Raw genomic sequence first — 12764 nt, forward strand, 5'->3', positions numbered from 1 at the left:
TGGAAACCATGGTGTTTTTTGAGCTAAATCATCCTCAAACCAAAAACACAACACTTATTTCAAAACACTTTTTAGGTGTTTTAAATTTGGTGTTTTGGTTTTGAGTTTGAGAAAGTATTAATATCATATCTAACATAATATAAATGCTTCATTTGGATGCCATGGTGTTTTCCTTGTTGTGTTTTTGTTAAAAAACACTATGGTGTTGTGTTTTTCCCTTAAAATATTTTCAAAACACAATGTTAAGGCTTCGTTTAGATACCATGGTTTTTTTCTTGTTGTGTTTTTGTAAAAAAATACCATGGTGTTGTGTTTTTCCTTAAAATGTTTTCAAAACATCATGTTTGTTGTAAAACTACTAAAGTAGAGTAGAGAAAGTAGACAAGAAGTAGAAAGAATTTTATTTCCTTAATTTCTCATTGCAAAGTGAGGTAGGAATACCTCTATTTATATACAAACTAAGATGATGATACATGAATCATATTAATTACTCATAGAGAATATCAATGGGTAATACATGTATCATTCTCTTTGGGAAACTAAATGAACATACACATCATTTAATTGTTTCATAACACTCCCCTTTGGATGTCCAACATTACACAAAGAATATGCCTCCTTAAAACCTTACTAGGAAAAAACCCAGTGGGAAAAAATCCTAGTGAAGGAAAAATAGTGCACTATTCTTGTGTATTAGTTTTTCCCATTGATTCAAATATCATTTGAGATCTTTCAACCAACGCATTCTAATATTTTTTACCAATTTCTCAAAAGTTGTAGTCGGCAATGCCTTGGTGAATAAATCTGCCAGATTATCAATCGGTTGGATTTGTTGCACAACGATTTCACCATTCTTTTGCAAATCTTGTGTAAAGAAGAATTTTGGTGAAATATGTTATGTTCCATCTCCTTTAGTACATCCTCCTTTTAATTGAGCTATACAAGCTGCATTGTCTTCAAACAAAATAGTCGGAGGATTTTTATTTTCAAGAGATAATCCACTATTCTTCCGGATATAGTGGATCATTGACTTTAGCCAAATACATTCTTGACTGACTTCATGAATTGCTATTATTTCAGCATGATTTGAAGAAGTGGCAGCAATTGATTGTTGTTGATCGCCATGAAATAGCGGGATCCCCACATGTAAATAAATAACCAGTTTGAGAGCTTGCTTTATGCGGGTTAAATAAATACCCAGCATCAACATATCCAAGCAATTCAGGTCGAGAATTATAAGAATAAAATAAGCCAAGATCAATTGTTCCTTGGAGATAGCAAAAAATATGCTTTATACCATTCCAATGTCGTTTTGTGGGAGTGAACTAAATCTTGCTAATAAATTCACAGAAAATGGTATATTTTGTCTTGTACAATTAGCAAGATACATTAGTGCACCTATTGCACTGAAATATGGTACTTCAGGACCAAGAATCTCTTCATCTTCCTCTTTTGGTCTAAAAGGATCCTTAGTAGGATCAAGTGACCTGATGACCATTTGGGTACTTAATGGATGTGCTTTATCCATATAGAACCGCTTTAATACCTTCTGGGGATAAGCGGTTTGAAGAACAAAAATCCTATTTTTTAAATGCTCAATTTGTAAACCAAGGCAAAACTTGGTTTTCCTAAAATCTTTGATCTCAAATTTTTTCTTCAAATATTCAATCGCCTTTTGGAGCTCTTCAGGAGTTCCAATCAGATTAAGGTCATCAACATATAAAGCAATGATCATAAAATTTGACCCATTTCTTTTTATGAAAACACATGGACATATAGGGTCATTTGTATAACGTTATTTGACTAAACATTCACTAAGGCGGTTATACCACATTCGTCCAGATTGCTTGAGTCCATACAAAGATCTTTGCAACTTAATGGAGTACATTTCTCTAGGATTTGATTTACATGCTTCAGGCATGCTAAATCCTTTAGGAATTTTCATATAGATATCATTATCTAATGTTCCATATAAATAAGCAGTGACTACGTACATCAGACGTATATCAAGTTTTTCATGTATTGCTAAACTCACAAGATATCTAAATGTAATTCCATCCATTACTAGAGAATATGTCTCATCATAATCAATTCTCGGTCTTTGTGAAAATCTTTGGGTTACAAGTCTTTCTTTATATCTCACAATTTCATTTTTTTTATTTCTTTTCCTCACAAATACCCATTTATATCCTACTGGCTTTACACCTTCAGGTGTTTGGACTATAGATCCAAAAACTTTTCGTTTAGTCAATAAATCTAATTTAGGTTGGTTCGCATCTTTCCATTTTGACCAATCATTTCTTCGTCGACATTCATCAACCGATCTAGGTTCATGATCCTCGTCTTCTTCCATAATATCAAGTGCTACATTATATGCAAATGCATTATCGACAATTACTTCTCTTTGGTTCCAACTCTTTCTCGTAATGACAAAATTTATTGAATTTTCTATAGTTTCATTCTCTTCAGGAGTTGGCTCTTTAGGAGCAACCTCTTCAGGAGGTTGAATTTTATCATTAGCAATATTTTGATCATTCAATCTTCTTTTCTTTCGAGGATTCTTATATTTGGAACCAAGGGGTCTACCACACTTCAGGTGTGCTTTAGATTCGTTAGCACTTTTAATTTGTCCTTCTGGGATATCAATTTTAATCGGAACATTTTCTACTGGAATATGTGATTTAGTAATTCTTCTAGAATCACTAAAAACATCCGGTAATTGGTTTGTAATTTTTTGTAAATGTATAATCCTTTGAACTTCCAGTTCACATTATTTTGTATGAGGATCAAGAAAGTCTAATGATATTTTCTAAGTAATTTCCTTATTTGGTTGATCTTTACCTCCCCCTAATGTCGGGAAATGTGATTCATCAAAATGATAATCTGCAAATCTTGTAGTAAATAAGTCACCTGGTAATGGTTCAACATATTTAATTATAGAAGGTAATTCATACCCGACATATATCCACAATCTTCTTTGAGGGCCCATTTTACTACGTTGAGGTGGTGTAATAGGAACATATACCGCACAACCAAAAATTCTTAAACAAGAAATATTGGGCTCGTGGCCAAGAACTAATTGTAAGGGAGAATAAGTTTGATAATTTGTCGGCCTAATTCACACAAGTGTTGCTGCATGTAATATAGCATGTTCCCAAGCAGATAGAGGAAGTTTATACCTCATTAACAATAGTCTTGCAATTAATTGAAGCCGTTTAATAAATGATTCGGCTAGACCATTTTGTGTATGAACATGAACTACATGATGTTCAACACTTATTCCAATAGATATGCAATAATCATCAAAAGCATGTGATGAATATTCACCAGCATTATCTAAATGAATTTTCTTAAAGGGATAATCAATAAATTTTGCTCCTAATTTAATTATATGAGCAAGCAATATCGCAAACGCCAGGTTGCAATCGACTAGATAATAAACATACATGTGACCATCTTATTGATGCATCAATTAGCACAATAAAATATCTAAATGGTCCACATGGTGGATCTACAGGCCCACATATATCACTATGAATTTGTTCTAGGAATGTAGGGGATTTAGTTCCCACTTTCGTTGGTGATGGTCTAACAATTAACTTCCTTTGGGAACAAGCAACACATGAGAATTCATTAGAATTTAGTATTTTTTTGATTTTTCAATGAATGGCCATGTGAATTTGCAATTATTCGCCTCATCATTATAGAACCAGGATGTCCAAGGCGATCATGCCAAATCATAAAATCATTGGGATTAGTAGACTTCTGGTCTATAAGGTGATAAATTTCAGCTGCACTTATTTTTGTATAATATAAACCAGAAGATAGAGCAGACAGCTTTTCTAATACATATTTCTTTTCAGAAATGGTATTTGTAATAAATAAGTATTCACTATTTGTCTCATTCATTGTCTCAATATGATATCCATTTCAATGGATATCTTTAAAACTTAGCAAATTTCTTCGAGATTTTATCGAGAGTAGTGCATTATTTATGATAATTTTAGTTCCTTCGGGGAGAAATACAGTGGCTCTTCCGTAGCTATCAATCAATTTAGCACTACCACTTATTGTGTTACCATTTGTTTCTTCCATTTTCAAATGAGAAAAATACTTCATGTTTTTAAGTATAGTGTGTGTTGTAGCACTATCAATGAGACAAATATTATCATCACTATTGTTTGATCCTAAATATTTGACATCAATTTCTTCTTCAAGAAGAAATGACAAAGAAAATTACAAATAAAAGTAAATATCAATAAAAGTCCATAAATTATAAAATTCATAAAAAATTACATAAAAGATGCATAAATAACAAAATTTAAAATATCAGGTATTTGTCATGGGATCATTTCGCAACTTCAGGTTGCTCAAGGAAATCAGCTACATTGAGGTGTGTGATATCAACAAGATCATCATAAAAATTATTTTGATCAGTGAAATTTGTCTCGGTATTTTTGCCTTTCCCTTTTAATGATGCCTGATAGAGGTCAACAAGATGTTTTACCGTATGACAGGTACGGGACCAATGGCCTTCTATTTCACACCGGTAGCATATTTCCTCATAATGTTTCTTTTCTTCACTTTTCTTATCATTATTTTCCCGCTTCTGGGAGTTGTTTTGTCTTTTGCCATGATTATGATCATTGTGATTATAAGGCACATATTTGCCATGACCTCGTCCACGACAACGGCTACATCCTCAGCCTCTTCCATGGCCATGTCCACGCCCACAACCATGATTTTGAGATTGAGTTGCATTCGCTTCAGGGAATGGGCTAGCACCAATAGGCCGGGATTCATGATTTTTTAATAATAATTCATTATTTTATTCAGCCAAAAGGAGGCATGAAATCAATTCAGAGTATTTCTTAAATCCTCTCTCTCGATATTGCTGCTGCAGGAGCATATTCGAGGCATGAAAGGTGGAGAATGTTTTTTCTAACATATCGTCATCAGTAAAAATTTCTCCATACAATTACAATTGAGAGGTAATTTTATACATTGCATAATTATACTCATTGATTGTTTTAAAATCTTGTAGCATTAAGTGAAGCCAGTCATACCGAGCTTTTGGGAGCACGACCAACTTCAGGTGGTAAAATCTCTCATTCAAATTATTCCACATAGTAAGTGGATCTTTCACAGTTAGATATTTAGTTTTTAATCCCTCATCCAAATAATGGCGAAGGAAAATCATAGCTTTGACACGGTCTTGATTTGATGTTTCATTTTCTTCCACAATAGTATTTTCAAGACTCATTGCAGCAAGATGTATTTCAACATCTAACATCCAAGAAAAGTAGTTATTTTCAGAAATATCAAGAAGCATAAATTCTTGTTTTGTAAGGTTAGTCATAGTGAAAAATGAATTGAATTGGAAAGAGAAATTTTACCTCAAAGGTTTACCCAAAATATGAACACGTGCCAAACGATGAATCTAATGGACTTGAAATGGATTGTTTCAATGATAGAGTCTCGTGCTGATAACGTGTTGTAAAACTAATAAGGTAGAGTAGAGAAAATAGACAAGAAGTAGAAAGAATTTTATTTCCTCAATTTCTCATTGCAAAGTGATGTAGGAATACCTCTATTTATATACAAACTAAGATGATGATACATGAATCATATTAATTACTCATAGAGAATATCAATGGGTAATAAATGTATCAATCTCTTTGGGAAACTGAATGGACATCCACATCATTTAATTGTTTCATAACAATGTTAAGTATTTTTGGTCAACACTAGTTTGACCCATTATAACATTAGTATTAAACATATTATTAATATATTATATATTAATTATAATAAAATATATTGTAAATAAAATGTAATAATATTTAGTTTACATTATTATAGTATTATAAGTATTAAATGTAATGCAATATAATATTGTATAATGCATTATAATATTATATTATACTTTAATAAGTTATATTATATTATAATTATTACATATTATTTTCAAATAATTATATATTTAATTATTTTGGTATATCAATTTGTTATTGTTGTATATTATATTAATATTTTTATTATGAATGTATATTTTTTTTTTCTATTTTTTTTTTTGTTTTGTTTGTTGTTTTCTTTTTTTATTTTTTATATTATATGTTTTTAGTTGTTAGGTTTATTTCTTTTTATTAGTATTTATGATATAAAAAATATTATTATATTATGAATATATTATTCTTACATTAACATTTGTTAGAAAAAAATTATTTTTATTATTAAATATTATTTTCTTTTATAATAAATTATGTTATTTATTACAAATATATTCATATTTTATATATTATATTACATTTACTACACAATATGTTATTATAATATTGTTACATTATTATTAATATGTTACTATTATATAATATTTATAATTATTAATTTATTACAATTTATTTATTAAAAATTTAATCAATACTATAGAGATTACACTAATGTATAGTATATTATTATATTTTTATTATATTGTTATTTATTACCAATAAATTTTTATTAGGTAATTTATATATTATTATTATTTATTATTATATAATCATTATTAATATATTAATATTGGTATTTAATATGTTATTATAGTATTATATAAGGATATTTATTTATTATATTATTTAATAAATTACTAATATATTAAATTAACTATAATATAGTATAATATAATAAGCATGTTGATAATAACTCTACATTAATTATATTTAGTTATGTTCATGCTAATATCAATCACTATACTATCTATTAACCATTTTATTCCTAAGTTGTAAACAATTACTCATATTAAGTGGGTTATGACCCACCTAGAACTTATTAGATCTTATTATCTTATAAAAACTCATCAAACATGATCATGAGTCCCGCATCACAAGGCCATCCGTATAAACCTGAAAAATCAGCAAAGGATCTTTAAAGCAATCTTAGCGGTTGTCGCAAAAAATTTCGAAAACAATAAATAAGCAAAAAAAATTCGGAAAAAAATAAATAAAAGTTAATGCAACGACATCAACATGAATGTTAGCCTGTACAGTAAACTAAACTCACAGGAAGATACTTATGTATAATAGAGACATTTGGTATCATTTAGAAGATTAGGTATTCCGTCAGAACACCGCTCAATAGAATGGATAATCTATGCCATTTACAAATAGTTACAGTGTTAGTTTGGAAATTATTATGTCTACGCTGTCGACAAGATATTCATGTCACCTTATAGATGCATAAAGAAAGCTGGTAAGTGTTGGCCCATCCTAAGCATTTTCTCTAATAAACATTCTATATAGCATGTCACTCTGGCCCGGCCCATGAGGCGCTTAGTAATGGGCTAGGGTTTTCCCTCACTCCCCGTACTCACACAGTTCTCGCTTCTCTTCCTCCTCAGTAAAAATAAAAATGAAAATAAAGAAGCTGCGATGTTTGGAGCTGCGTTGTTTCGAGTAATTGCAATAACTCGATGGCTCTCTGGCTCTCTTTGTTTTTATTGTGGTCTATTTTTGATCAATTAGGTGATATTGGAGAAAGCTGAGATCTTGAACCTTCATGTGATGTTTTTGTAAGCAAAGGGATTATACTTTACCAGAGCAATTTAACTCTACCCATTCATTATTGAAGGTTTTACTTTCTTTTTCCTTAACGAAGGGAATTTGATCTTGTTTTACGCCGCTTAATGTTGTAGTTTTTCAAGAAGCAATTGTTTCTTGCTTTTCAATTGCTTGCTTAATATTTTTATATTAGATGAATTATTTCTATTTGTGATTCGGAAAACTATTTCATCCTCTTTTTTTTTTCGTTCACCATAAATTTTTGTTTGTATTATGTGCGAATGGTGTTGAAGAAATGCCAATGTAAATGAAAATGAGTCGGAACTGCAATTAAACCTTTGACATTCAGTTGTATTGAATGGCGTCTCTTTTGTTCTAATTGTCAGGCGTACTCCTTGTGCTCCATTCATCTCATGTTACTGTCATAATGTCATCCTGAATTGTTTTGACGTGCCCATCTTTGTTTTCCCTTAAATTGATGCTTATAGTCAAACTTTTTATGGGCGCCCTTTACCCCGTGATTTCGCATTATGTCACTCGTCTGTCTTAAATTATCACTTCTTTTTCTTGTAAACAAGTAATATGATTAAGTTATAACACTAAATAACTAACAACATAGGTATGGTTGTCTTCTGGATCCCCAAATATTCATGCGTTGTGTAACCAGCAGAATGCTTTATCATTTTTAGAATGATAGTAAGTGAAGAGTTGCCCATCACCCAAATGTTGGCATATAAAAGATTATGAAAAGGAAAATTTATAAATTATACACCGAAGGTTGATGCACATAAACAGGGCTAGTAGGACATGATTGGTAGCATATGGCCCAAATTTTCCAATGGTTCTACTTGTTTCTTTTCCTGTTTACACCATCTTCATATTACTGGTATAGTAGTTAACCATTGCCTTCATTGAATTCAGGGGATTCCATGCGCCCTATTACGGGAAGTGCTGATCAAACTGCAAAGGTGTGGAATGTCCAAACAGGAGCCCAATTATACACTTTCAACTTTGATGCTCCTGCGAGATCAGTACAATTTTCTGTTGGTGATAAGCTTGCTATTATAACTACCGACCCCTTTATGGGCCATCCTCCCACTATTCAAGCGAAACAAATTGCCAGAGATCCTAGCGAATGTATGTGATTCCTTTATTAAAAATTTCCTTCATTTTCATGCAAATTCGATTGTCCAGTTAAAAATGTTTTTGGTTATTTTCTTGCAGAAACAGGTGAATTGGTGCTCACATCAAGGGTCCAGGGAGAATCACTGGGGCTGTTTTGGGATCATTGAATAAGACTATTATAACCGGAGGAGAAGATCGAATACTCCGTACATGGGATCCTGATGTGAGACTCCCCTTTCATTTGTTTCTTCTAGGACATTTTTATTTTTACTTTCTTCTGTACCTTTCTTAGAGGGTTATATAATTTTTTTCCTTACCTTTCCCACGTAAACATGTTTTCTCTGTTCGTCATTTTTAATTTTTATTTTTTGATGTCTGGTCTTCCGCAGTGATGGAAATAAAAAGAACTATGTAGTTGTATTATGAATATTTGTATTTCTTTTGCATTGAGACAAAACTATTAGCTATGTTTTTGTCACCCATAAATGGTTGATGAAGCTAGGTATACCTGTGTGCTACCTTAGATTAACTTTTTTGTGCACTGAAGAATTAGGTTATCTTTCTGTTGCAGCGTTTTGCTGTCTTATGTAAGTGATTTCATAATCTCGATAGCAACAGGCAATACAAGTTATGGTCATAATAAAGTAAGCTCTATAAAGGAAATTTTTTCATATGTGGAGATGAAATTTTATATTAAAAGATAATTTACTCACATAAGAAAAACCTATTATGTTACACAGGCCATGAGTGATACAATACATAGAAACGATATAAGAGCTTGAGATTACGTAGATGTTTTCATGCAAAATCTTTTCCTCTTGAAAATGTTAGTTCAAGGCTTTTCCTCTTGGAAATGTTAGTTCAAGGACCACCTTCATGGCCCCTTCTTCCTTGTCCAAAACATTTTAAAGAGAGCTTATTTAGTAGAAGTGCTGCTTAGCAATTCTCCATGTGCATATTCCTAGTAAGTACTATAACCCTTCCTAATTGTCAATCATGTTGGAACTTGGTTTAATATGCAAGGTATGTTCTCCTAGGTTTTTTTTATGATTGTAATTTATACTCACAACATGATCAATATTCATATTGCAGCTCCCAATTGTAGATAGTTTTTGTCTCATAATCAGCGGAAAGTATGTTGTTAATATCCTTATTTTAAACATGCAGACCGGAAGCCTTTTGATGGAATCAGATAAAGAAACTGGTCATCAGAAAAGAATCACTTCAATTTCAAAATCTGCAGATGGATCTCATTTCCTGTCAAGTTCCTTGGATAAATCTGCTAAGGTAGTATCAAATAATAACGCATATTTTCTCTTTATCATGAAATTTGACCTTTCTATTTTTGGTTCACTTCATTTTCTTTTCAGCTTTCGGATATCAAAACACTGTCACTTTTGAAGACCTATACAACAAGTGCTCCAGTGAATGCATGTGCAATATCTCCACTTCTTGACCATGTATGCTCATAACTGACTGCATGTATGTGTTGATTGTATGTAGAACACTGAATAATAGAAGCTGGTTTTGGGCTCACAAGCTTTTTCTGTGGAGTTATAATGTAAGCATCTAACACAAACACAGATCAATTAGAAAAGATAGACTGAAAGAAAACAAATATAATTGTTTAACTTTCAACTGCACAAATGTAATTGGATGCACTGGGAATATGAAATTTTCATAAAATGAAACGTCCAGTTATTTGCTTAGGGAGTAACAATTGTCCTTCTTTAGCACTAAGGTATAATGTTCATAATTGGGATTTTGCAAGTGGTTTGTATACTGAATGAAGTAGGTATTGTACAAAGTGAGGCCTTATTTCAAAAGCAATGTGCCTTAGCGCCTCAGGTGGTCAGGCAAGGTGATATTTGTATGTCACCAGGCAATGAAGGTTACTAAGGTGAGCGCCTTTTGGTGCCTAAAGAGCATGCCTTGGCCTCTTATACATTAGCCTAAGGTGTGTGTTGGAAGAAGCGAAAGGTGTCCGACTCTATTTTAAAATTTTGAGGGTGCCAGAGGTATCCAATAAAGTAAATTGTTTTTTTTGAATAATTTTTTATTCTTTTTTCTTAGTTTGAACTTTCTTGCTAATTTTTTGCTTCTAAAACACTGGTGCGAGGGTTAATTGGTATGGTTCAAAAGGGTAACTAGTTTCTAGAGATCTAAGATACAATCTACTCAGACTGTTCTGCATCATGTACTTGCTGATCTGCTTGTATCCTTTCCCTAGTTAGTCTGACCAACAAATTTAAAGGATACAAATATCTAAGAGATGTGTTTAGATTAGAGATAAATGAGTCGTCTTGTAGGTAGGATATCTGTTACCTAATAGTCTGTTCAAAAGCTCAGCTCTCCATCTAAAGCCTGAATTCCATGCTGGATTATTTAATTTATTATTCTGCTGTTCTGTGAAAAACTAACTATTGAAACATGTGACTGTTATTGGAGAATGTGTCGGATGTGAACTGTAAGCTATAACAGCTCTTGATAAAGTCCCTAAAGGGATATAACTTCCGAATTTCCCCTTTTCAAAGCAACCATTTTTTTCATTTGTGAATAAGATAAGGCACTGTCCCTATAACTCAAATAGCTGTCTTGGAAGTAAGATGCACTTATGCTGAAGAGAAGCTTTCTAACTTGATACTCGTCGGTGTACTACTATTTTAAATAATAGTATTTGGTTTCTCTTCGTGATGTTGGAGGTTTCAGTTAACATGACATGTTATTTTTGTTCCCTGAATAATGGTGGTATCTTCCCATTTGGTTTCAGGTCGTAATTGGGGATGGTCAGGATGCAGTCAATGTTACAATGACCGATCACCGTGCCGGGAAATTTGAAGCGAAGTTCTTTCATAAGGTGAATTAGATATGACATTATTTATAATGCTCAGACATAAGAATTAAAAAATAACATATATAGTTTCACTAAATTGCTGTTAGACTTTATTCCTCTACCATTGTTGGCATTAATAGATAGGTAACACTTTGTTTTTACTTTACCTGCTTGGTCTAGGTAACACTTTGTTTTTACTTTACCTGCTTGGTCGCAGATTCTTCAAGAAGAGATTGCGGGAGTAAAAGGACATTTTGGGCCAATCAATGCTTTGGCATTTTATCCAGATGGAAGAAGGTTATCTGTCTTAGCCATTTCTCCCTCACCTTTCATATTTATGCTTATTTTCATCCGTAGCTTTTCCCTCAAATTTGGTTTGGATGTTGAGCATGTGCAAAATGAATAGGTCCCCTATGTCATGGTTGACATATTTTACTCATAAAAAGCAAGGAAGAGTAAGGATATGATATTTAGTGAACATGGCCTATATTTTATGCTTCTTTTCTTTATTGACTGTGATGTATCTTCTGTTATGGGGCTGGTACTTGCTACTTGGCATTGAGATCATGTAAAATTAGGAAGAATTTTTATAGATGGCAAGGTAGGCTAAGAAAAATGGTAACTTTTCTTTGAAGGTTTAATGTCTCCGATGCATTGCACAGGTGAGATAAAACTTTAAATTTGTTTTAACTTGATATATGAAACACATGGCAAGGTAGGACTTTCCATTTTTCTGCTGATTAGGTATATGAAATATATGTTGGTGATATGCATTTTTATCTTTCTTGGCATTTATCTTCCTCGCTGAAAGCTATGATAAAAACTATATTTAACGGGTTCTTCATACTTTTTTCCTACATTTTAAAGCAAAATGTATTTGTCATTTTGTTGCTTCTTAATCTTTTCTGATATTGCTTCTTGTTCATCACTTCTCCGTATATTGTTTTTTAAAGTACTTCATCGAATTCTTTTCATTGAAAGTTCTTTCTTTACTATTGCATGTTTTATTATTATTACACTTAGAACCTTTTTTTTTCCCAAATAGCTTTTCTTCCATGACATGGCTTTATTTTCGACTTTCTTTAGGAAAACTGAACCATAATTTGTATTCTTCATGATTGTAGCCCATAATATTTGACAATATACGCTATTATGAAAACGTGAAGTTCTGATGCTATATAAGAATAATCTGAGAGCTGCCTTTTTTTGGGTTACTTTTGCCTCTTTGTACTGATTTTACACTTAAAATCTTTTTTTTCCCCCCCCCCCCC

General features: G+C 32.0%; 1 pseudogene; it reads left to right on the top strand.

Moving 5' to 3' along the window:
• The window catches only part of LOC109821423, a 15755-nt pseudogene continuing 10187 nt past the window's right edge, over window positions 7197-12764 (top strand).

This window comes from Asparagus officinalis, chromosome 8, assembly GCF_001876935.1.
Source record: "Asparagus officinalis chromosome 8, Aspof.V1, whole genome shotgun sequence".
NCBI lineage: Eukaryota > Viridiplantae > Streptophyta > Magnoliopsida > Asparagales > Asparagaceae > Asparagus > Asparagus officinalis.